The 25,616-nt window shown below is 44.8% G+C and overlaps 1 long non-coding RNA gene across 1 annotated transcript in view; it reads right to left on the reverse strand.

Moving 5' to 3' along the window:
- LOC112545870 (uncharacterized) overlaps positions 1–10,940 on the reverse strand; it is a 57,715-nt gene extending 46,775 nt beyond the window's left edge. Inside the window, exons 1-2 of the long non-coding RNA XR_012901223.1 lie at positions 10,819–10,940; positions 10,622–10,704 (exon numbers count right to left, since the gene is read on the reverse strand). This is a non-coding gene — a long non-coding RNA (uncharacterized LOC112545870). The remainder of the gene's footprint in view (positions 1–10,621; positions 10,705–10,818) is intronic.
- Positions 10,941–25,616: the final 14,676 nt, after the last annotated feature.

The raw sequence follows: 25,616 nt of genomic DNA on the forward strand, positions 1-25,616 counted from the left end.
AGAAAAAAAAGCACATGTAACTAGCCCCACCAGCATAATAATTTCAACTTCCTCAGTAGAGCATCTTTCACACCTCTTAAAACAACTGTCAGCATTAGAGAAGAGAATTACAGGACCAGGTTTAGCATAGCTCCATTTATTTCACAGGGGTTACATCAGTTTGAAAGAGTGGGGAAATTAATTAGCCTATGGAGTTAAAATAATAAGTCATGGCAAAGGGAGCCAGAATACAAGAGATATAGGTTAAAGAGGAAAGAGACCTTCTCTGATCAATTGTTTTGCCCCTTTATTGGAATTTGATGCATGTTAAGGAGACTTGGAGGAGCTATCCCTGGATAATCAAGTTTGCTATTTATCCACAGAACAAATACAAGACAGTAAGTGGCAATGTAAACTGCTCGTGTCTCTTGATAATGCAATGGAGGGAATGATCATTGGGCCTGAGATGGTAACATTTATAACCAACATGGGCTTCAGCAAAGTAGCAGTAGCACTACACAGGTAATGGGTCTCATATCCCATAATCAAGAGATGGGCAATAATTGTTGATGGGGCAGGGAGGCTCTCCAAGATTTTGGAAAGTGGTTGAGGGTTCATTTATTTATTTATTTATTTAAAATATTTTTACCCCATCTCTCTATTTAAAATATTTGAGGTGGCTTACCAAATTTTGTAAACACAATATAAATATAAACATTTTAAAATACGAGGCCCCAGAGGGACATAAAACCTGCTAAAAATGTCTTGAGAAGAGGAACACACACACAGGCAGACTCAAACATTAGTGAAAGCACGAGTAAAAAGGGTGGCTTTAGCCTGACTCCAAAACAATGCTAATGTTGGTGCCATGCGACTATCCCGAGGAAGAGAATTCCACAGCCTGACAGTAAAAGCTGAGAAGGTCCAGTTCCGTGCTTATGTTAATCTTATCTCTGTAAGTGGGGGAACACTAAGCAGAGCCTCCCCAGCTGACCTCAATCCCCAGGCAGGTTCATATGGGAGAAGACAGTCCTTCAAATACCCGGACTCAACCCATTTAGGACGTTATAGTTCATAACCAAAACCTTAAATTGTACCTGGAAATATACTGGAAGTCAGTGCAGCTGCTGGAGCACTGGCACAATGTGCTCCATATAACGAGTATTAGTTAAGACTCGAGCAGCTGTATTCTGGACCAGCTGAAGTCTCTGAAGGCTCTTTAGAGGCAGCCAGTAATCCAGTCAGGATGTAACAAGAGCATGGATCACTGTGGCCAAGTCACAGCTGGCGGATCAGATGAAGCAGCCCAAAAGCACTCCTGGCCACCAAAAAAATCTGGTTCTCAAATGTTAAAAAAGGGTCCAGGAGGACTCCCAGGTTGCGTACCTGTGTCTTCAGGGGGAGAATAACCTTGTCTAGAACAGGTACCACATCACATTCCCAAACAGATGGCCTCTTGATCCACAGGGCCTCAGTCTTATCTGGATTCAACTTCAGAGGATTGCACTCTTCATGATATTAATGGAAGAGGTGCCGGGTCTGGGAGGGAGGTTAGGTACAGAAGGGAGCTTGGGGTAAGGGACTGGGGTGCAGGAGGGCCTATGAGGTCTGGGAGGGAGTTTGGGTGAAGGATGCAGTTGTAACCTGAGGCATGGGATTGGGATGAAGGGGTTTAGGTTATGACTTATGGCAGGGAATTGGGGTGCAGGGGTGTGGGTTGTAACCTAGGGCAGGAGGGGACTGTGATCAGGGGCAGGGGACTGAAGTGTAGGACGGGGTGAGTGGTTAGGTTGTGACCTAGGGCAGGAGGGGATTGTGATCTGAGGCAGGGGGAATGAGGTGCAGGGTCTGGGGGGGTATGGCTCAGGAGGGGGGACAGAGGATTTGGGTTATTGGGATAGGGAAGCAAAGGGTGGGAAGAGGGAGGGGCTGGGGTGCCAGAGGCAGCCTCTGGTCAGGAGACTTACCTGTGAGACTCCTGGCCAACAGCCCAGCATGTTTCTCAGGAAGGAACCTACCCTGCCCCCACTCGGGCTGCAGGGCCATGTGCTCTGTGAATAAGAGCCTGAGGGTTGGGGCCAGTGGTGCTTTGCGCACTACCTGTTCTCCAAACAGGAAGCTCCCATTGGCCAGAAACCAGCCAATGGGATTGTTCTAGGGGTGGGATCAGCACATGAAGCACCATTCTTCCTCCCTCCCCCGCTCACAGTTTGTGAAACACAAATGGCCCAGCAGCCATGTTTCTCAGTGTTGTGTGGGGGATGGAGCAAGCAAGGAGTCTGCCTGAGGCTCCCTCCTGAAACTGTGGGCCAGATCCAGTGGCTTGGCAGGCCGGATCCAGCCCATGGAATGTATTTTGCCCAGGCCTGCCATAACCCAACTCCTGCTGCAAGCAATCCCCCTCTTGGAGGAGATCCAAAGAAAACCGTGAGAACCATGGAGAAAAAGAGAGAAAAGCGAGAGAAATGGGCAGGATATAAGGGAGAGCCAGAAGTTCATCTCTGAGGAAATGGTGTAAAAACACTGCCAGTCCGACATGAGACAAGCTAACAAGAAAACGAGAGACCTTGTGTGTGTCCTATCAGATTCCATTTGAGCAATAAAGCACATAAAACCAATGAAACAATCACAGCTGAGATCTCCCTTTCCAGATGAATCATAGATTCACAATGACTAGAGATGGAAAAGGCATCATCTGAGTTATGCCCCAGACAGTGGAGGAGGGTTGGATAGGTTCCAGCTCCGAAGCAGTTTAGCTGCGAATACACTGAGTAAAGCACCCACCGCACTGGCTTCTTAGTCACTTCTGGCTGACAGTCATGATGCTGTTTCTGTTTTGCTGAGGTCTGATCCTGAGCAATGCTTAGCTCCACAAAACTCCCAGTGACTCCAACACCTCTCAGGATCAGAGCAGCTGATGCTATATGACTTGGGCTCTGGCTTTCCAGTAACACATCTCACTGCTAGGAAGTTTTTCTTTGGCATACCACCTCATCTTCCCTTTTCTTCAATGCATGTCCTTCCTCCAAGGTGCCACACTCTCCCCTTTATTACTCTGTCCCCTGCTGTTCAGATCACCCTTCCTTTAAAACTAGAGTGAGAAGGTAACGCCTTAGCAGAGGAGCTGAGACCTCAGTGAGGTTTGAACAAGGGCTAGAACCATGGTGTCCAACCAGTTCTGTAGCAGTAGCAGCTATAGTGGCTGCTGCTATAGAGAACTAGCCTCACTCAACCAGCCAAATAGCCACATTGTTCAAGCCAACTAGCCACACTCAAACAGCCAAATCACCATATGTGGCTAGTGGCTAGCGTGTTGGACACCAGGGGGCTAGAGGAGTCAACACAAAGTTGTTCAGCTGAGCCACTGGGACTCACGTGCTCCCAGAATTCCCAGATAAGACCTTTGTCATATGGCATCACAAAAGTGCCGGACAGCAATGACTGTGGGGCCTGCTGCAGGGAATAATACTAAGCTCTTACATAGCACCCATTTATTTCAAAGCACTCTACAATGGAGACAAGTATCACTACTATCAGGCCTGCTGATGAAGGGGCGGGCAAAGGGCACAACAGCCCTGCGCCTGGTGATTCAAAAGGGCCCAAGGCTTCCTGCCTCCACCTCTGCTACTGAGGCAGCAGTGGTGGCCGAAGTCCCAGACCCTTTAAATTGCCACCAGAGCCCCACACTCCAGCCAGCACTGAACGGCTGGTGGGGTCAAGCTAATGCCCAGCCCTACCCCTTCCACCTCAAGCCCTGCCTCTTCCAGGAGCATGGAGCCGGGCCCCATCTTGCTTAAGGGCCCACCAATTCTATTGCCCCCTCCCAACTGCAGTGACCAAAGTGTGAGTTGGTCGAGGTCACATACCAGGCCTGCAGTAGAGCCAGGACTACAAGCCTGTTTGCCTAAGTTCTGAACCACACCCTTTCTCCAGGAAAGAGCTGGAGACAACAGTCCTCATCACATTTACCATCTGCAGGGCAGTGTGCAGCAGCAGTGGAACAGCTAAGAACTGCTTGCACTCAGATCTACTGTGATAAGGCCATGCTGCCGCAAGCTGTGGGACATTGGGGATGCCCTACTGATGATAAATGGTTTAAAAAAAATTAAAAGGTCAAGTGACAGAATAGGTTGAACAGAAACTGTCGTGGCGGGGGCAGCCTGATTCTTTGTGGATGCCCTGGCCCAGCAGGATAGTGATAATAAACAGAACATTCAAAGTTGTCAAAGCAGGAAACAAATAATTTGCAGGGTAAGATAAAAATTGCCAAATCTGCAGTTACATGCGGTTGGTGCTCTTTCCATGACCTTTCAGTTTGTACCTCATCTTTTTTTTAAAAAATGTCAGTGCTTAGTTAAACTGGAGGGTTGAGTATAAAGTGCAGGTCTGTAACAAGTATCTTTTAGCACTGAAAATTAAAATGTGAAGTTTTGAAGACTGCAGTGTGAGCATAGATACCTGTCTAGCTTTCTGCTGATGAGCAGAGGGTGTTAACACACAAGAGGAGGGAGGAAAAAAGTTGAGGGGATAGGACTCCTGAGTTCTCTTCCAGACTCAGCCAGTGGCTTGTTGTGTAGCCTGGGAAAGCCACAGAGTCTCACGTCTTCAAAGGTATTTAGACAGCTAATGTGCACTGATTTCAATACTCAGCTTCACAGATCTCTGAGAACCTGGGTGTTAACCCTTTCCTCTCCTGATTTACCCCTCTGTAAAATGGGCTTAATTCTTATTTACCAGACACAGCAGTGCAGTGATGTTTTAAACAAAGTCTCTGAACGTGCTTTGAGATCCTTAGAGGACTGCACAAATGTTATTTCCCTGGGTTAAGATTTACAGACATGGGTGCCAAAAACTTGGATCCATATTCTGATGCATGACTTGCGAAAAGGTGGTGAGTCTCAAACAGCTCCTCCCAGGACCTCCATGGGAGCTGCAGGACCCATTTTAAAATCAGGCCACTTACTTCAGTGTCTTAGAAGGGAACACAGCAGCCTAACAGCAGCCTACCTTTCAAAACCTTGGCCCAGTACGCCAACCAACAAAGTTTGCTCCATGGTACTGAAAATGCACTGAAGACTCAGGTTGCCAGTGACTCCACCTCTTTGTTAGGGTCATAAATTCATCACATTCAGCCTTCTGGGAAGTGATTCTCCATTAAAAATAAATGTAACTATTAATAGCTGGCAAGACGTCATATAAAAAAAAAGCTTTGAAGTCTGTTTACAAACAAAATACCTTGGTTTCATAAGTTCTCCCAGTCCTACTGCTAGTAAAATATTGACTTTTGGGGCGGTAAATACTTGTCCATTGCTCATTGTATGGAAACTTGTTTCTTTTGTTTATTCATCCATGGGAACCAGTGCAGACTGTTGCAGTACACTTAATCCCTGTGTATAAACTCCTCTATGGTGTAGGTCCAATCCTGCTGCCATTGCAATTGGTAGTAAGACTCCCACTGACTTCAGTTTCATTCATCTACCAATAGACCCAACTCACACCTCCCACCCTGATCCAAAGCCTTCTCAAGTCAATGGAAAGATTCCTTCCGTGAACTATCTCCCAGTTTACATAGTATGCAGGTTACTCCACCATACACTGCTCACGGCCTTCAGCAAGTGCAAGTTGTTTTGGCTTGGAACCATTTGATTGCATTTGTAATGATTTTGTGGAGGTTAATAATCATATTGGACACTGCAGATTTTATAGTGCTCGCTTGATTACAATGGCAAAAGTGAACAGTAGTTTGTGCACATGCACCATGTAGCCGTTCTCTGTGCTGTACATGTTGAATACTACCAGTAATATTTTCCTTCTTCTCTCCCTATTTTTTATTCGACTGGAGGGAGAAATGAATCTGTCATTTATTTTGAGGAATATGACCCCAACTGAGAGCAGCTACCCCAAATTCTAGGCCTTCTTGACAATCAAGTAACATCCAGCATGCCACAGATGGGAAATTAACCTGTCTCCTTCAGCTGCTCAAAGGAAACAAATGTAGCGGTTTCCTGGCAGCTGAAAAATAGAAGCCAAACTTTTATTTTGGGCATTCCCTAACACAGTCCCCCTGTGCTTCCCCCAGCTGCACTCCCAGCCTCCCAAACAGCCCCACTCCCTACCAGGCAGGGAAGAAAGGCCAGTGGGTCTCGCAGGATGCTCTAGCTAGGGTTGTCACACTGCCCTCAGGGAATTCAAATCCCAGTCTGAAATGCACAGCTACTGACTCGAACGGAGAGCCAGGCTCTGCTCAGCACAGAGCTGAGACTGAGATCACAGCCTTGTTAGGCAAGCACTGAGAGAAGGAAACATTGGAAGCCCCTCAAGTGCTTACATGCTAACCAAGCATGGCAGGCGATGAGTACAGGGAAGACAGGAGCCCTGGAAGATGATGTCACTTGCCTGAGATAACAGCAGGTTAATGACAGAGGTGGGAATAGAACTCGAATCCCACTGGCCACCCAACCAAGCAAATCTTTCCTTCATTTTTCTCATGTCCTTCCTCTCCCGTTTTCCCCTCACTCAGTCCCTTTCCATCCCCTATTCCTCCCTGCTCCCAGCCCCATCTCAGAACAAGTCATATTTTTGCCCCTTTCCCTCTGCTTCCAAGTGTAAGTCTGTCCCCCAAGGTAATGCCATTGGCCCAGGTTCAGCTAGAGGACTCTGCGGGCACCTTAGCAAGAGGGGCTTGTTAAGCCAGAACGCTGAAGCCCTAAGACAGTGGTTATCAAACATTTGAGGATACTTGTTTCACATTCTTTTTTGTCCCATTTGAGCACAGACTTCAAGCTAATGCCCTCCCCTAGTGCCACATGCCGGCATAGAGAGCAGTGGGAAGCCATGACAGGACTTGGCAGGACTGAGGCCAGGTCTATGCTAGATTCGGCAGTTCAGCTTAAAGTACGCAACTCCAGCTACGTAGAATACAGAAGGAAAAGCAGGAGTACTGGACTCTGGTGGGGGCATCCTCTGTGTTCAATTTAACTAGACACACTAAATCAAACTCCAGAAGATTGATCAAGGCAGCAGCGTTCTTCCATTAGTGTAGACAAGGCCTGAAAAGGAAGAATTCAATCCCCTTTCCCAAATTCCAGGAGCTCTGGTGGGGAGGGGGATTGAGGAGAGCAATCCTTCCTTTGGTCCCAAGAGCTTCCATGACGTTGTGGCTGTCAGAAAAAAAACCCAAAAACAAAACCCTGCCATGCCTTACCACCTCAGCTGCCTGAGGAGTTATCAAAACCTTCAGCTTCCCATGTCCAACGCTTTAATACATGGATTCATTTTCAATACAAAAATCTGGCAGGAAAGTAAAATACATTGCACTTAATACTCTAAGGCTCATAGATAGAGCGGACTTGGATGGCAAGGGGAGAGAAGCGGGGGCTGGGCAGCAGTGTATAATTCAGGGTTTCTTGCCAGAGCCTCTGAGGTATAATTTAGATGTGATGTGCTACACAGAACACAGGCCTTTTGCTCTGCCTCCTTGTCTAGCACCATCACTTTGAACGTTGCTTTCAAAATTATGACCCCCTTGTGGGAATGGTATCCAGATCTGGCAGATTGATGACTCCTGTGCTGAGCAAGTATTTTATTAGCTATATATCTTAGATCTCCAGTACCAGCACTTTCACAATAATCTACCCACCCTAGCAGCATTTCCTTATGACGCTTCGATTGATTGCCTCTCTGGTTTATAGCTTTCTTGTAGAGGGGAACGGATACAGTATATCATAGGCCTTATAAAAAGCTTCATTTATCAGATCTGGATTTTATGCAACTTGGTAAAGTGTGTGTGATCTTTCAGGACAGACTGGTTTAAGCAACAATCCAATGAACCTCCAGGCCCTGTTCTCCTCTTCTTCCCCCTGACCCCATGCTCCAGAAATGACACTCAGAATTTGGTTTCTCATCAGCACCTAACTCTCCCTCAGCTTTGCCCCTTGCCTGTAGCTACTTCTTAGCAATTTTACACTTGCTGGCTGCTTGTGGAGTTTTATTTTGCAGCAACACCTCCCTCCCTCCTCTACCCCTTAAAACCAGCATTTTTTGAGTGACCCCAATATGTATGACCATGTCACATTTAGCTTTAATCCATGCCTAACCTTTTGCCTGCAGCCTTTCAGGTCAGTACCTGTTGCAATGGTGGTCGTGTAACGTTTGCTTGCAAACTTAGTTAGGCAACCTGCTTGTGTTTGATGGAAGTATCTTGAGTAAACAGCATCTTATGTACATGGCCACTTGCTCAACAGGTTGAATGTTGCATTATTCATTTGCACATGGGGTGTTTTGAAAATAAAACCCAAAACAGTGACTTCTTATCAGATAATGTTTAACTCATTCAAGTTTGCAAGGGCAGATTCTGAAATTCCCTTTCTGTAGTGCCATGCCTGTGAGCATTGCAGTGCTTATAAATAGGTAACTAAGCTACCTAACCACCCTGTGAGGTAGCCAAGTATTAACAAAATCCCAATATAGCTATCTACATCCTGCCTGTTTTAAATCTCCCTTTAGTTTCAGTTGGATAAGGGGCTGTTCTCCACTTCCTGCTGTGATGGAATGTTAAATATTTGTCACAGATCTTCCCAAAGCTGTCTGCATTTAGGTGGTAGATAAAGTGACCTCTGTGAACTGTTGTTAATTTTATAAGAGGCTTTGGTATCCTTCAAGAAAAAAAGGTGGTATAACCATATAAGATTTATTGTATTATTGTTAACTGTTGTTGCCCACATTGCACAGACAGGTAGAACAAGGCACCAGAGATTTTGTGGCTCAAATTCAAAACCTAAACCTCACTTGCACATCCAAAAATAGAGGCAGCTACAGCTAAATCTTTGAGAAAATTGGCCTTAAAATAACCAGACAAAAACCATGGTGAAAATCAGCGGCAGGGCTGAGTTCAGGATAGTCCCAGTAATTTGTTCTAAGGCATAATTACATCTGCATTAGGTTGGCATAATTACATCTTTCAGGGGTGTGAAAAATCCATACCCCTGAGCAGCCTAGTGCAGCTAACCTAAGTCCCCCTGTAGACGACACGAATTCAGCAAAAGAACTCCTCGATCGACTTAGTTACTGTCTCTTTGCCCTGGTCTACACTAGGGAATTATTTCGAAATAACAAGCAAAGCAACCACACTCCCAAGCATGTTATTTTAAAATAAAGGGCTGGTTGTTTTGCAATAATAACTCCTGCTTTCCACGAGAAATAATGCTTATTTCAAAATAGTTATTTCAACATAGTGGTAGTGTGGACACTCCACTGCTGCTTTTTCGAAATAGCTACTCCCCAGAATCATACACAGTAATTACTCCCCGTTGCTTCCTGGGGCTCTAAGTTGGGGTAGCATGTCCACATTAAGGGAACCTTCCTCGGACTAATTTCGAGGCTTCTCTGTACTTTGGACATGCTATTTCAAAATAAATATTTCGGGAGTTATAATTTGGAAATAAGTTATTTTGAAATAATTTCTTAGTGTAGACATGCTCTGAAAGAGGTGGACTAGTTGTCAATGGTAGGTAGGTAGGTAGGTAAGTAGGTAGAATTAGGGTTGCCAGGTGTCCGGTTTTGAACCAGACAGTCTGGTATTTAAGGGTTCTGTCCAGGAAAGAAATTAAGAGAATACCGGACACATAAAATATCTGATATTTTCTAATTAGGTACGTTTTATTATTATTAGGAGTATCAGTACGTAGTTGCGTACTGCCTGGCTGGTAGACACGCTCACGCTGCGTCACCGTGTCTACCAGCCAGGCAGTACGCAGCTATGCGATGGGGTGGCGGGGCCGGGGCAGGAGGAAATCCCTGGGGCCGGACTCATTCATGCTTTGCCGGGACCGTGTGACAGGCAGTGCCCCGGGATCTGCGTGCACCCAGGTCAGCCCCGCTCCGCGCCGGCCAATTTTCTCCCCCTGCTCCCTCCCCCCCAACCTCCTCCCAGCCAGCCCCGCTTCCCGTCGACCGGTCCTCCCCCCAACCCAATCTCCCCCAGCCAGCCCCACTGCCCCCGATTTCCCCTCCCCCCAATATTCTCCAGGCTGCCCCTACCCTTTCCCCACCAGCCCTGCTTCCCGCAAGTTGGTTCCCCCCACAACATCCTCCCAGACAGCCCCGCTCCCCTCCCGGCCAGTGTCTCCCCTCTCCTCCCCCCCATCTGATATCAAGTGTGTCTGGTATTTTATTTGAAGCCACCTGGTAACCCTAGGTAGAATCCTTCCCATCAGAAATATAGTGTCTGCCCTGCTATAACAACACATCTAAACCACTGTACGTAACCCCTACGTCTCACACATTCATTTACTTCCATATAAATCCTTCTTCACCATAAACCCAATATAAATTAAACTAAATAGGAAATAGAAATTATTTGACAGATCAGTTTTCTTTGCTAGATTATATTAAACAGGCATGATCCCGTCAAGAGGAAAAAGTCATGCTGGCCAATCAGAATAGTCAGACTCACATCGGTTTTATTAAATGGTCCTTTGTTCAGCAATAAAACTATTCAAGATATTTGTAAAGTCTAAATATTAATTTTATAACAGTTATCTGTGCTATTACACACTGTGGTTCCAGCCCTCCCTCCACGAGCACCACTGCCCCAACCTTGGGAATTCATGACCCCTGAGTGACCCAGTGACAAGCCACTAACCTGAATTTATGGCAGTTTCTGCAGGCTCTCCCTCTCTCCCTCAGATGATACATCCCAGGTTTTAACTTGGCAGCGCTCTAGTTCTGGGTAGAAAAATGGCAAAGCTGTTTACTATCACGACCATCAATCCATCCCCAAGTGTCATAAGCCACCTAGGGGACCCAAAAAACCCCTCAACCTTAAAAACCATCACAAACATGAATGTCGGAATCCGTGTCAAGTCCTGGGACAGCAATAAGAGGAGATACGGGGACCAGCTTTTCAGAGGCAGTCAGGAGAAGATTTTCAAGTGCTCAGCACAATGCAGCCAGGACTTTGTTCTCAAAAGAGATCTCCTATAACTGAGGTGCTGAGCTCTGGTTCTTGCTACAGACACAAATTACACAAGCGAGGTGTAACCCCTTCAGCAGCTGGCCTAAACTCACGCAGCCACCAGACTGTGTCACCTTAACATTTACTTCTTTCAGGTGTTAGTTATTTATTATAAATATAAAGTGCCTGATGAGAGCCTTCCCATTGACTTGGGTGTTTGGTTAGCCCCTAAAAATTGTGTCCTATATTCACAGGAGATATTATTTCTTATTAATTTTTATACTGTAGTTTCAGCTAGGAGCTGTAGTCACATACCAGCACCACCCTGTACTATACACCCTGTGTTATACACCGACAGAACAGAAAGACTGAGCATGGCCTACATTACTTACAACCTAAGTAAACTGTCAAATCTAAAAGTATACTATTGCAATCTAAGGCCCAGAAGATGGGTGGGTCTGAAGTGGCTGAACCTGGCGCTTCTGAGTTCTGCTCTGATGCCCTACCCCCTGGGCTACACTGCCTGACCGACTGCTGACTAATGCTAGTGCAAGATAGAGGATAATTAAGCTTAAAATTTAGCCTCCATATAGGCACTTTGACTGAGTTTTTTGTTTTCTCTGTAGTGCTTTCACCGTAAGAATAAATGAGTTTGGTAACCTGTGGCTGCTGGCAATGTTCATAGAGTAAGCTCAGTGCATACTGTCCCATCTAGGCATTCTGGCATCCTGGGAATATCACTATGTCAGCTCACAAGACTGGAAAAAAAACATAGTTGAGAGACAGATACGGGTCTCTGACCAAGAGCAGTGGTGGCTGAGTAGACAGGAGTCTAGAGGGAATGCCATGGTGAGGGAATACAGGTGCAGCCACCCTGAACTGCAGCATACACACCCCTCACGTGAATTTTCAAACAGCTCTATTGCCCAGTAGTTACAGAGAAAGTCCAAACTTCTGGATTCTATGCCTGCCTTAGATATAGGCTCATTTTGTAACCTTGGACAAATGACTTAATGGTTCTGTGCCTCAGTTTTCCCATCTGTAAAATGGGGGTATTTAGTCCATAACCAATGGCAGCAGGATATTGTGAGGATGGTTCTACGCAGAGGTGCTGGAACTATGGGCTTATGGGGGGGTTGCTGTAATACCCCCTGGCTTGAGGCAGTTTCCATCATATGTAGGGTTTATAGCTTGGTTCAATGGCTCGCAGCACCCCCCACTCTACCCATTGTTCCAGTACAGGCTGGGCTAGGAATGTGATTTCCCTGCTCTCGTAGCTCATGGTATAGATACAGCCTGTTTTTGTATTTGTATTTGTATCTAGCTTTGGAATACTTAGTTGGAAGGTGCAAGTGAAATGAAAAGTATTATCTCTTCTTAGTCTGATTCTTCTCTCACTGAAACGGGTCCTGTGCTGCTTTACCTGGCGTCAGTGGAGTTAATGTTGGTAATACAGTAATGTCAATGGAGAGCAGGGCCTCACTGTGCTAGACACCGTATAAATGTACAGTCACTGCCCCAAAGAGCATGCACTAGAAACAGACAGACCAAAGGTGGGGTGGAAAACAAGAGTGAAGGATGATGAATGATTTGCAGATCAAGTCAGTGGCTGAACCTGGCGCTTCTGAGTTCTGCTCTGATGCCCTACCCCCTGGGCTACACTGCCTGACCGACTGCTGACTAATGCTAGTGCAAGATAGAGGATAATTAAGCTATCTCTATTTATACAACAGTTCAGCTGAAACCCATGATCCTTGGCATGTGATTCCTAGTCCTCATCTGTGGCAAGGGCAGTGAAAGGTGTTTCAATGAATTTTTTTTATGTTTTCAATGGATTGACTGCTCTCAGCTCTCAGCCTCTGTTCTCAGCTCTCAGCCTCTTTTCTCTGCTGCCCTGGCACTAGTAAACTTGTGACCTCCATGACAGGCTCTTCTTCTCAGCTGCTGCTTCTGTAGGAAGGCCTCTTTCATGTGAGCTCAGCCAGCAGATCTGAGCTTGCATCTTGCCCCCTGATATCTTCTCCAGCTCCATAGCATTTCTGAGCCCAGGGCAAAGCTGTTTGCCCAGTCATTCTGGCTGCGTTTCTGCTACAAAGCTCCATTCTGTTGATTTGCACCTTCGGTTTGTGTGCTCACTCATGCAAATTAATTAATCCTGGATTACAGCATATCACAATGAGAGCACAGGGTAACTCTCAAATGTGATCATTACACCCTCTAATTCCAAAGCTCTGAGGAAAGTCAGCTTCATCCAAATGGCAATTACTAAGAAATATGACTGTTCACAGTCCAGGCAAACACATGCTGTGACATACTTTCTATGTCTTTACACTGAGGCGGAATCTGTCTTTCTGAACTAACACTCACCAGAAACTTGTGAATTCTTCTGCGCTTCCTGAAACCATGCTCAGTTTTTCTCTGGCATTATGTTAAGGCCAAATTAGATGAATCCAAGGAGTGATCTTACAAAAGGTGCACTCGGACTGGGCCCAGTGAGATCCCTTGAAACCCAAAGGACCTGTCTCCTGAAGCATGGCCAGATATTTCTATGCCGGTGTAAGAAACAAGCCAATTATGGGTTGAACCTCTCTTGTCTAGCACCCTTGGGATCTGACCAGAGAATTGGCCAGACCACAGGAAGGCCATATTGTCTAGCAGCATTACCAACACTTCCACTGCTTACTGGGACAGATGATGTGGCTAGTGACAGATGATGTGGGGAAAGCTGAAGTACTCAATGCGTTCTTTGCCTCTGTCTTCACGGACAAAGTCAGCTCCCAGACTAATGCGCTAAGTGATGCAAGATGAAATGAAGACGAACAGCCCTTGGTGGGTAAAGAACAGGTTAGGAACTATTTAGAAAAGCTAAACGTACACAAATCCATGGGTCTGGACTTAATGCATCCGAGGGTATTGAGGGAGTTGGCAAATGTCATTGAGGAGTCTTTGGCCATTATCTTTGAAAAGTTGTGGAGATTGGGAGAGATCCCGGGTGATTGGAAAAAGGCAAATGTAGGGCCCACCTTCAAAAAAGGGAAGAAGGATGATCCAGGGAACTATAGGACAGTCAGTTTTACCACAGTCCCTGGAAAAATCATGGAAGGGATCCTTAAGGAATCCATTTTGAGGCACTTGGAAGAGGGGAAAGTGATCAAGAATAGTCAGCATGGATTCACAAAGGGCAAGCTGTGCCTGACCAATCTGATTAGCTTCTATGTTGAGGTAACTGGCTCTGTAGACATGGGAAAGTCAGTGGATGTGGTATACCTTGACTTTAGCAAGGCTTTTGATACTGTCTCCCACAATATTCTTGCCAGCAAATTAAGGGAATGTGGATTGGATAAATAGATGGAGAGATGGATAGAAAGCTGGCTAGAAGGTCGGGCTCAGTGGGTAGTGATCAATGGCTCGATGTCAAGATGCCGGTTGGTTTCTAGTGGAGTGCCCCAAGGTTCAGTTTTAGGATCGATTTTGTTCAATATCTTTATTAATGACCTGAATGAGGGGAGGGATTGCACCCTCAGCAAGTTTGCAGATGATATTAAGCTAGGGGGAGAGGTAGATACAATTGAGGGCAGAGATAGGGTCCAGAGCGACTTAGACAAATTGGAGGATTGGGCCACAAGAAAGCTAATGAAGTTCAACAAGGACAAATGTAGAGTTCTGCACTTGGGACGGAAGAATCCCAAGCATAGTTACAGGCTGGGGACCAACCAGCTAAGTAGTAGTTCTGTAGAAAAGGACCTGGGGATTACAGTGGATGAGAAGCTGGATATGAGTCAACAGTGTGCCCTTGTAGCCAAGAAGGCTAATGGCATATTAGGTTGCATTAGGAGGAACATTGCCAGCAGATCCAGAGATGTGATTATTCCCCTTTATTCGGCTCTGGTGAAGCCACATCTGGAGTATTGTGTCCAGTTCTGGGCCCCCCACTACAAAAAGGATGTGGACACATTGGAGAGGGTCCAGTGCAGGGCAACCAAAATGATTAGGGGGCTGGAGCATATGACCTATGAGGAGAGGCTGAGGGACTTGGGGCTGTTTAGTCTGCAGAAGAGAAGAGTGAGGGGGGATTTGATAGCAGCCTTCAACTTCCTGAAGGGAGGTTCCAAAGAAGCTAGAGAAAGGCTGTTCTCAGTAGTGACAGATGGCAGAACAGGGAACAATGGTCTCAAGTTGCGGTGGGAGAGGTCCAGGTTGGATATTAGAAAAAACTATTTCACTAGGAGAGTGGTGAAGCACTGGAATGGGTTACCTAGGGAAGTAGCGGAGTCTCTATCCCTAGAGATTTTTAAGTCTCGGCTTAACAAAGCCCTGGCTGGGTTGATTTAGTTGGGATCGGTCCTGCCTAGTACAGGGGGCTGGACTTGATGACCTTCTGAGGTCTCTTTCAGCTCTATGGTTCTATGATTCTATGATTCTGGGCACTTGGAATACATTTAGGGATAAATTGGAGCTAAATAACAGCACAGAACACTGAGAGCCAGGACTGGGGGCTGCAAACAAACTTTATGGGACCATGGGAAATTTGACCACACCCATGATAAGTGGACATCCTGTATCCCCAATCCCAGATGGAAAAAATGATATCTGACCCCCATCTATGTCCTCTCTCCCCTTCCCTTCTGAAAAATAGGTCAGCAGCACTTGTCACTTTACTCCCCCATCCTTGCTAGGTAACAGGGGACTCAGCTTCCCTTTTTATCTCCCCCCCACACCCTGGCCCTGTCACCTCCAATCACCAGGCTGCTGCTTTCCTACCTGCTGCCCGTTGAAATCACAGACAGCCCAATGCCTTATTTACTTCCTCTGTCTCTCTCTGAGAAAACAGGGGCTCTACCTGCAATTCTGATTGAAATAGGACTCAAAAAGCAGCCTGGGAACATGGTCTTATCTCAGCATTGCTCTATACTTTCAATAGAGGGAGGAGCAGGACACAAAGACAAGTCCCTGTCTCCCCTGGCCAGATTAGCGTTTTGGTGTGGCTCTTGTATTGATCTGGCCCCTTTCTCATCTTCCCTGTACTCAGGAAATAAGAACCTGACTAGGTCACTGGAGCAACCAAACAAAAGGATCATTCTTGTGTGGAATGTATTAAAATGTTTTCCCATGCCGGTTTGTGAAAGGCCAGTATTGTTCATTCCTCAAAGAAGCAGCAACTAGATTACCAGACATGGGAGATCAAGAGATAGGTGTTATGATGGTAGCTGGGGATAAACATCTGCACCGGTCAGGGAGCCTGGCTGTCTACAAAGGAGATTAAAAGGTTGTCTTAGGTAACAGAAAGCCGTCAAAACAAACCTGTAGGCTTATTTCCATGCATACTTGTCTAGCTGTAAGAAGCATCTTTTAGAAGTTTCCATAGCCTCTGTGCGATGGATGGTTATATATCAGTGGTGACAAATAGCCCCTCACTACAACAATGACTTTTTACTATCTTGTAGATACCACAATGTGTGGATAGGGTTTTTTTTTTCCTGAAAATAACATTGCTTCATATGCTTATAATTTGCTATTTGTAAAGGGTGACACCACTGACATGTTTTTATTAGGTGAAGCTACTGAAATGTTTTTATAAGGTAGTTAACCTCTCTTGCGGGGGTGTATACATATGGACATATGGTGTGTGCAATACTTATTGCACTATTACCCCTTGTAACCTGTTGTCTTGTGCTCAGAGACTTACTTACTGAATGGATGTTTTGAAATATACTTCCAAAACCATTCTTCCCTTTGATTATTTTAACCCAGCTGGTACACACAAGACATCCTTTATGACATATGCCAACTGGCCTTGCCTTGGGGTACAACTTTTTTTTCAAAAGTTAAAAAAGCTTTTTGAAAACTCTCTAATGTCTATTTATATTGTCTTCAATCAAAGGACTATGAACAGGCTATGTGGTCCTGTGACTTGATCTAGTAACGCAAAAGTTCCTGCGATCTTATCTGTGTTGAACCAAAGACTTAGACGGTGGCTTTCGGCAAGTACACATGATCTTCTCATACTTCAGTCAGCTTAGCTGAATAAAATATGATGAGAAGCAAGTACTACATCCAACCCAAGTTATCCTAGTCCATTTACAAAAAACAGTTTGAACTGTCATAAAATATTAGACTTGTTCAATACTAATGATGAATGTTATGGTAACAAATTCACATGATTGTCAAATATACACATTTATTAAAGGTATACAGATGAGTACATAGGACTTCTTATGTGAGCACAAAGTTATAGGAAGTTGCACAGTTTCGTGCTGCTCAGACTCACACAACAACATTTATTTCCTATAAGTTACTTTTGGTTATTTCATTAGTTGAAATTTCCACTGACAATTTGTTTAATCAGTCCATGAGGACGGAATGTGCACAATGCAAGCATGTGATGACATTTTTGCTTGGCTTGTAACATTGTACCTGGTATTGCCCCTGTTTGGAATCATCTCTGTTCAGCAACTGTGTAATCGAGATTTCAGTTTCTAATATGGATTTATCTGGTGAGTTCGTCCTTGAGGAATTTCCCCGTGGCATATAATTCCCTTTCACATGTTTTCCCCCTTACATCTATTTGCCTGACACTAATCATATCAGAGAATGCTCCTTTGTCAAACTCATCCAAGTATTGCTGGGTAGAGATACTGGTGAATCACAGGGAGAAGTGGGGGAGTTTGGTGGCTAAAACAGAAAAAGTTCCATCTTTAATGTGTTGTTATTTTCACCATTAACCAGAATGACTGGTTTTTCGCACAGGACTAATCCAAACACCAGAGAAGGCATTTGAAAGACAGCCAGTGGATTTCAGTGGGTGCTCCCAAAGTATACTTGGTGTCATACAATCATAGATCATAGAATACTAGGACTGGAAGGGACCTCGGAGAGGTCATCGAGTCCAGTCCCCTGCCCTCATGGCAGGACCCAGTATGGTCTAGACCATTCCTGATAGCAATTTATCCAACCTACTCTTAAATAACTCCAGAGATAGAGATTCCACAACCTCCCTGGGCAATTTATTCCAGTGTTTAATCACCCTGACAGTTAGGAACTTTTTCCTAATGTCCAACCTAAACCTCCCTTGCTGCAGTTTAAGCCCATTGCTTCTTGTTCTATCTTCAGAGGCCAGGAAGAACAATTTTTCTCCCTCCGCCTTGTGACACCCTTTTAGATACCTGAAAGCTACTATCATGTTCACTCTCAATCTTCTCTTTTCCAAACTAAATAAGCCCAATTATTTCATTCTTCCTTCATAGGTCATGTTCTCTAGACCTTTAATCATTCTTGTTGCTCTTCTCCGGACCTTCTCCAGAGAACAGCACATAACATGACAAGCTCCCAAAATCTTAAAATCTAAGGATTTGATATATAACTGGCTATTAGGACAGGAGACTGCAGTTAGGGAGTGCCCATTAGACTAGATTAATTCAGGTAATTATTAGAGCCATAACTGGCTGATTAGCACAGAAAGAACCAAAATTCTAATGAGGTATGCCGATGGAGACTTCAAATTTGAACATAAAGTGGCTAGATCCTTTGCTCCAATTAACTGTAGGCCTGCTACAGCTCTCATCGAAGTTAGTGACACAGCCCTTTCAGCTAGGGTTGCCAGATGGTTTAACCAAAAATACCGAACACACACACACACACACCGGGAAAAAAATTCTGTTGAGAAAAAAAAGGGGGGGGGAGACCAAAGTTATTGAGGAAAGGGGGGGAAAGGACCCCCGACAGAAGTTAGTAATAAAAAAAAAAAATCAGCATGCCCCCTTTAAGAAGAGGCTTTTTGGCCAGCAGCCATTTTGTTTTTCTGCTAGACACAAGACAAGCCCCTGTGACCAAGTAAGCAAGAGGTCTGGGGTTGGATGCAGATGCTGAATGTATCGTAGGGTTGCCAGGTGTCCGGTATTTTTACCTCCTGGCAGGGAAAAAAATGAAAAAAATACCGGACATTTTAGGTATCCAATATTTTCTGATTTTTTTTTACCAGACAGAAGGCGAAAATACCAGACTGTCCGGGTCAATACCGGACACCTGGCAACCCTACTTTCAGCACAACTATAAGAAACTACATTCAATGAGGCAAGCACGATAGGCCTGAATTATGCTGAGTCTAAAAACTAAGACCCCCCCACCTTCACTTTTTATTGTTATTTGCCCTTTTTACTGATTAAATTCTGAATTGTTCTCAATGTAGGAAAACACTGGCAGAAAAAAGTGCCATTTTCTAGAATAAATATGTGTTTTAAAAAACTTTTTGACAGATAAAAGCAAAATAAAAAACTCAATGTGTGTAAGCATTTACAAGATTAGGGCCAAACATTGCAGCTGTTTTGGAAAGTCACCAGGAGAAATTCTACTCTAGTCAGGTCAGTGTAAATTTGGAGTAATACTATGAAAGTCTACAGAATTACTCTGGATTTATGTTGTTGTCGAGATGAGCCAACTTTCTGAAGCAGATTGTTTGAGAATTAAGACCTTGCTTCTGCAAAATGCTTTAGCATGGTTTGGAGTCCATCCCTTGTCTGGACCCTTAAATTGGAGTCTGAATGGGCCATTCTGATAAGAGTAAAAACAAGGATTAAAAATTAAGATTTTCTTTTGAACTCAATCAGAAATGGTGCAGGTATTGCCACAAAAGAAAAATAAAGATTATTTCCCTCCTCCATAACTATAAGCTTAGTTTTGTCTAATGGGATTCAGAAGTTCTCTAAAGATTTCTTGGAGTTAGAGCTGTCTTGATTCCAGATGACACTTGTTCTCACTATTCAGAAGATGACATTACAGCATGTCAGATATTATCCTGACTCTCATGCCCAGAGAGCCCGAACAGGTCTAATTCTAAACAGTGGAATGAACAACTGTAGAGTACCAGGTCAGAACACTATACGAAACACAATGCCATCACATTAGCATATCGTGCTCTATTTACTCAACTAGCAAATTACATATAAAACCAGGAAACTCGAGTAATAAAAACAATAAACCCATTAAGGCTTCTATTTTCAGCAAGTGTGTAATGTAAAAAACTGTATGCCTCTTTGAAGTTTTGAAGTGGTTCCCAAGAGAACTGTAGCCCTTCATTTTATAAAGATTATTTTATAAAAATACATATTCTTGCAACACCCGAAATAAAATTCACCCCTCTGAAGAGGCCACTGCCCTCCCCCTCCCCCCGAAGCCCTCAAAACAGGATTTACTTTGGACTTTAGTGGGGCATGTTGGTGAATTTTACCTGCCATGAGTGAAAACCTAATTTGATCCTGCAAAAGGAATTACTGAGTGGGCTCCCGGCTCTTGCAAATCCCTATCCGGTGGTAAGCATTTAGCCATGCTTTACTCTGCACAAAGTGCTGATGTTGACAAGTACCGTAGAGTGGAAGTAACGACCAAAGCCTTGCCAGCTAACGCAGCACTTCTGAACCAGTGCTGCTTTTTTTTTTTCTAACAGCTGTTTTGAAAGTTAATTGTTGAGCCTCACAAAACTTGGGAGTTGGGCAACTGCTTCTGCCAAGGTTAAACTGGGTCAACTCCAGAGCTTCTGACAAGGAGCTAGAGTCTGTAGTCCACAGGAATTTCCCATGATTCAGAACTATAGAATGTGCCCCTTAGTTGTTACATTGCCTCAGATCCTCAAGGGCATTTAGGTCCCTAACTCCCCTTCCTCCCCCTGAAATCCATGAGAGTTAGGCCCTTAAATACCCTGAAGAATCTGGGTCTCGCTCTACTGGGTGAAACCTGAGTGAGGGGCTCCAGTTTTCCCTCAGCCTGCATCAAGCAAAGCCAGAATTTTTCTGACAAAACAATTCAGCCTGAAAATGCCAGCTCAGCAAAACAAAATGTTGTGCTGAATCCAGTACAGATGTAATGAAACTTTTGCCCAACACCACCTCTTCCTCAGCTCCAGAGGGTGACAAGGCATAGCCACAAACTTCTTTGCTCTCTGGCCTCCCTCTGGCTCCAGGAGACAGGCAGTGCTTCTCATGGCTGCTCTGCAAGACTACATTGCAGCTGGGAGGCATAATTCCCAGCTTGGGTACCCAAGCATGCACTAGTTCTGCTCTAGCTAGCATGCTAAATATAGCAGTGTAGCAGAGGTGGCAGATCAGGATAATCCTGTGAGTACAATCCCGTCCTAGGTACCTCCTCAGGGTGGCTAGCCCATGCCACCTTGGCTGCACTTTTTAGAGGGTTAGCTCAATACCATCCAGCTCCGGGAGATAGGCTCTTCCTCTCTGTTTCCAGGAGTTGGGGGGCTGCATGGGAAGGGAGGCAGACCAGCTGAACTCTCTGCCAAGCGGGGAAAATCAGCATCCACAGAGCTGGGTTGCCAGCCCTCCAAGATTGTCCTGGAGTCTTCAGGAATTAAAGATTAATGTTTAAGGAATATGTTCTGTGAAGAAACCTCCAGGAACAGGTCCAACCTAAACTGGCAACCCTTCCAGAGACTCCAGCCACTAGGAGCAGCAGCAGCCAAAGCTGGGCCAGCGGGACATTCAGAGACCTTTCTACCATTGTGACCCACTGACCGAAATCCACACACAGTCACCCCATGGGGGGGGGGGAGGCGGATATTCAGGGCTTAGGATGTGGGGGGAGGGGTCTGACCTGGGGCAACAGGTTCAGAGCATGCACTCTGACTCAGCAGCATTTGCGGAACACAGCTCTCCCAGTCAGTGGTGCAACAGAACTCCAGGCAGACTGCTTGCCTGCCTTAGCCCCATGTAGCTCCCAGAGGCGGCTGCCATATGCAACCCTAAGGCGGAGGGGCCCAGCAGCTCTGTGCAGGTGCTGCTCCCCCTGCTCCCTTTGGCTGTGGCTCCTGGCTTGATGAAATTAAGTAGCAGGCCAGATCCAGCCTGCAAATCAGAGGTTTCCCACCCCCGACCTAAACAATGTATTGTTTCTTGCCTCATTCTTTGATTGTGAGCTCTTTGGGGCAAGGGCAGTGTTTGTTAACACCGAGCACAATGGCCTGGCCTATGACTAGGGCTCCAAGGCACTATGGGTAATACAAATAACGAATAATAATTGTGTCAGTGTCACGAGATACTGAAGAGAAGCTTTCTCTGCAGGCAGCCAGGAGCAGCATTCCTCTTGAAATCCCTTTCTGCAAAAATATTCACAGGTTTCACATTTAGCCAGCTTCAACAGGGTGGGCCAAATTACTCCCTACTCATTGCATTGACCTCAGTGACACTCAGGGGTGTCATTGGGCAAGGTGTGTGGGTGGGGAGGCAACTCTGTGCTCCCAGAAGAAGCAGGTCATCAGGCAAAATGGGGGAGGGTGCGCTACCCAGAGCAAGCTGCTCACACACACCCTGGCAGCCCTCAGAACCGCCCGATGCGCACGGTACCTTTCATATAAAACCAGGAAATGTGGGCACCTACTGAAGCTTTGCAAGCAAATGTTCTGTGTTTGAGCCCTTAAAGGTCAGGTTTCTCCTGCACAGAGATTTGCTAAGCACAGGAGAGGTGTGTGGGCAGGGATCCAATGACAGCTCCCTGTTTATGTGGGCTGGGCTGGGCTGGGCTGGTCACTGTCCCCAAGTGAGGCAGAACAGCATCATGTGGTTCCTAAGGACATGTCTACACTAGGAAATTATTTTGAAATAACTTATTTTGAAACAATAACTCCCAAAATAACTGTTTTGAAATAGCATGCCGCATTATAGAGAAGCCGGGGGCTGGACTTGATGACCTTCTGAGGTCTCTTCCAGCTCTATGGTTTTATGATTCTATGATTCTAGTCCAAGGCAGGTTTCCTTAATGTGAACATGCTACCTTGACTTAGAGCCCCAGGAAGCACTGGGGAGTAATTACTTTAATGACTCTGAAGAGTAATTATTTTGCAATAGCAGCACCAGAGCATCCACACTAATGCTATTTCAAAATAATTATTTTGAAATACCTTCAAAGGGCTAGCCAAGTTAGTCTGTAACAGGAAAACCTTACAAAACAAGAAATAGTCTAGTAGCACCTTAAAGGCTAATAAAACTCATATGCCATCTACATCTTTGGTTAGTCTTTAAGGTGCTACTAGATTATTTGTGATAGAAATGTAGCCGTGTTAGTCTGGGGTAGCTGAAGCAAAATGCAGGACAATATAGCACTTTAAAGACTAACAAGATGGTTTATTAGATGATGAGCTTTCGTGGGCCAGACCCACTTCCTCAGATCAAATAGTGGAAGAAAATAGTCTCAACCATATATACCAAAGGATACAATTTAAAAAAATGAACACATATGAAAAGGACAAATCACATTTCAGAACAGGAGGGAGATGCAGGGGGGGGGAGGAAGGAAGGTAAGTGTCTGTAAATTGATGATATTAGAGGTGGGGAGAGTGGGATGTCTGTGAGCTAATGGTATTAGAGGTGATAATTGGGGAAGCTATCTTGGTAATGGGTAAGATAGTTTGAGTGTTTGTTCATTCCTTCCCGGAGAGTGTCGAATTTTAACATGAATGACAGTTCAGAGGATTCCCTTTCAAGTGCAGATGTAAAAGGTCTTTGTAGCAGAATGCAGGTGGTTAAGTCATTGAGAGGGTGTCCGTTCTGGTTAAAATGGCAAGAAACTGTTTTTTCTTTGTGATCTTGTCTGATATCTGTTTTGTGGGCATTAATCCTTTGGTGAAGTGTCTGAGATGTTTGTCCAATGTACATAGCAGATGGACACTTTCGGCACATGATAGCATAAATTATATTTCTGGATGCGCAGAAATATGTGTACTTGATCTTATAACTCACTTGGTTAGGTCCAATAATGGTAAGTTATAAGATCAAGAACACATATTCCTGCGCATCCAGAAATATAATTTATGCTATCGTGCCGAAAGTGTCCGTCTGCTATGTACATTGGACAAACATCTCAGACACTTCGCCAAAGGATTAATGCCCACAAAACAGATATCAGACAAGATCACAAAGAAAAAACAGTTTCTTGCCATTTTAACCAGAACGGACACTCTCCCAATGACTTAACCACCTGCATTCTGCTACAAAGACCTTTTACATCTGCACTTGAAAGGGAATCCTCTGAACTGTCATTCATGTTAAAATTCGACACTCTCCGGGAAGGAATGAACAAACACTCAAACTATCTTACCCATTACCAAGATAGCTTCCCCAATTATCACCTCTAATACCATTAGCTCACAGACATCCCACTCTCCCCACCTCTAATATCATCAATTTACAGACACTTACCTTCCTTCCTTCCCCCCCCCCCGCATCCCCCTCCTGTTCTGAAATGTGATTTGTCCTTTTCATATGTGTTCATTTTTTTTAATTGTATCCTTTAGTATATATGGTTGTGACTATTTTCTTCCACTATTTGATCTGAGGAAGTGGGTCTGGCCCATGAAAGCTCATCATCTAATAAACCATCTTGTTAGTCTTTAAAGTGCTACATTGTCCTGCATTTTGCTTCAACTAGATTATTTGTTTGTTTTTTTTATTTTGAAATAAGCATTATTCCCTGAGGAAAGCAGGGGTACAAATTTCAAAATAAGCAGCCCATTATTTTGAAATAATGCACTTGGTAGTATGGAAACTTCCTACTGTAGACCAGAGCTCCTTAGTGTAGACCAGAACTAAGGGATTATATGCCAGCTGCAAATTAGCAGAGCACAGTGCACCCTGTCCTCTCTGTGTCTTTCTTCCAGCTCCTTTGTATTGCCTGAGCAGTGAAAAGCAACCAGCCCTGTGATGAGAATCTGGCCTTGCAGGCATGACATGCCTGTATCTATGTTCGCAGTAATATTTATTTTCCTTAATCTGAACCAGCCAGCTACTGCAGCAGCTTGACTCATGGTTTTATCATTATCTGCAATCTTTACTCCTTATCATTAAAGTCATAGGTATTTCACAGCTTGTGAATACATTTTTATCTTATAAACAACCACATTTCTCTTTTTGCTTTTGATGGGAGCACTCGCTCACTCCTGTGGCCATACCGAAGGTATGCGTTCTAGGAAACAATTCATTTGATTGTAACTTTGTGTCCTCATGGCTAATGTAGGGTATGAATTCAGGAGACATGTAGTAGAAATAAGCAGTCCTGTGTGTTGGAGATTCATTCACACCTATTGCTCACCCACTGTAACATATGCTTTTAAAAACTCCTGTCACTAATTTTATATAGTTTATATTTGAAGGCCTATAGGCCATAAACCATTCATTTAAAAAAGGATCTAAGGTGGTATCTTATAGTCCTTACTCCAAACAAGGTGCCCCATTGGCTTTAATGAGAGTTGTGGTGGCTCCGCACCTTTGAAAAACCAGGCCACTTGTAGTTAGGTGCCTAAAGCGGAATGTAAGACTGAATTCTAGTCACCCGGCTTTGATACTTTTGGCTTGAAAGTCAGAGGCGTTACAATAGAAGTCATTACCATCGCGCACAATGACGGGAGTGCGTTATAGCCTGAATGCTTTGCAAAACAGGTTATTTAGTTGGTTCCCAAACTTTTCGGCATCATGCCCCCTTTTTGATTTTCGAGAAACCCTCATACCCCTCCCCCAAAAAATAGCAGCAAAACTTGTTGAGGAAAAAAAACAGGGAACTGACCGGGGGGGATGGATGGGAGGGGATGCTTCATGCCTCCTCCAGGGGGGCACGCCCCCCCAGTTTGGGGACCCGTGATTTAGGTCTTTCAGCCAAGCCAAATGTGCCACAGTTTCAGGACAATGGCAGG

This window comes from Pelodiscus sinensis, chromosome 2, assembly GCF_049634645.1.
Source record: "Pelodiscus sinensis isolate JC-2024 chromosome 2, ASM4963464v1, whole genome shotgun sequence".
In the NCBI taxonomy this organism is placed as follows: Eukaryota; Metazoa; Chordata; order Testudines; family Trionychidae; genus Pelodiscus; species Pelodiscus sinensis.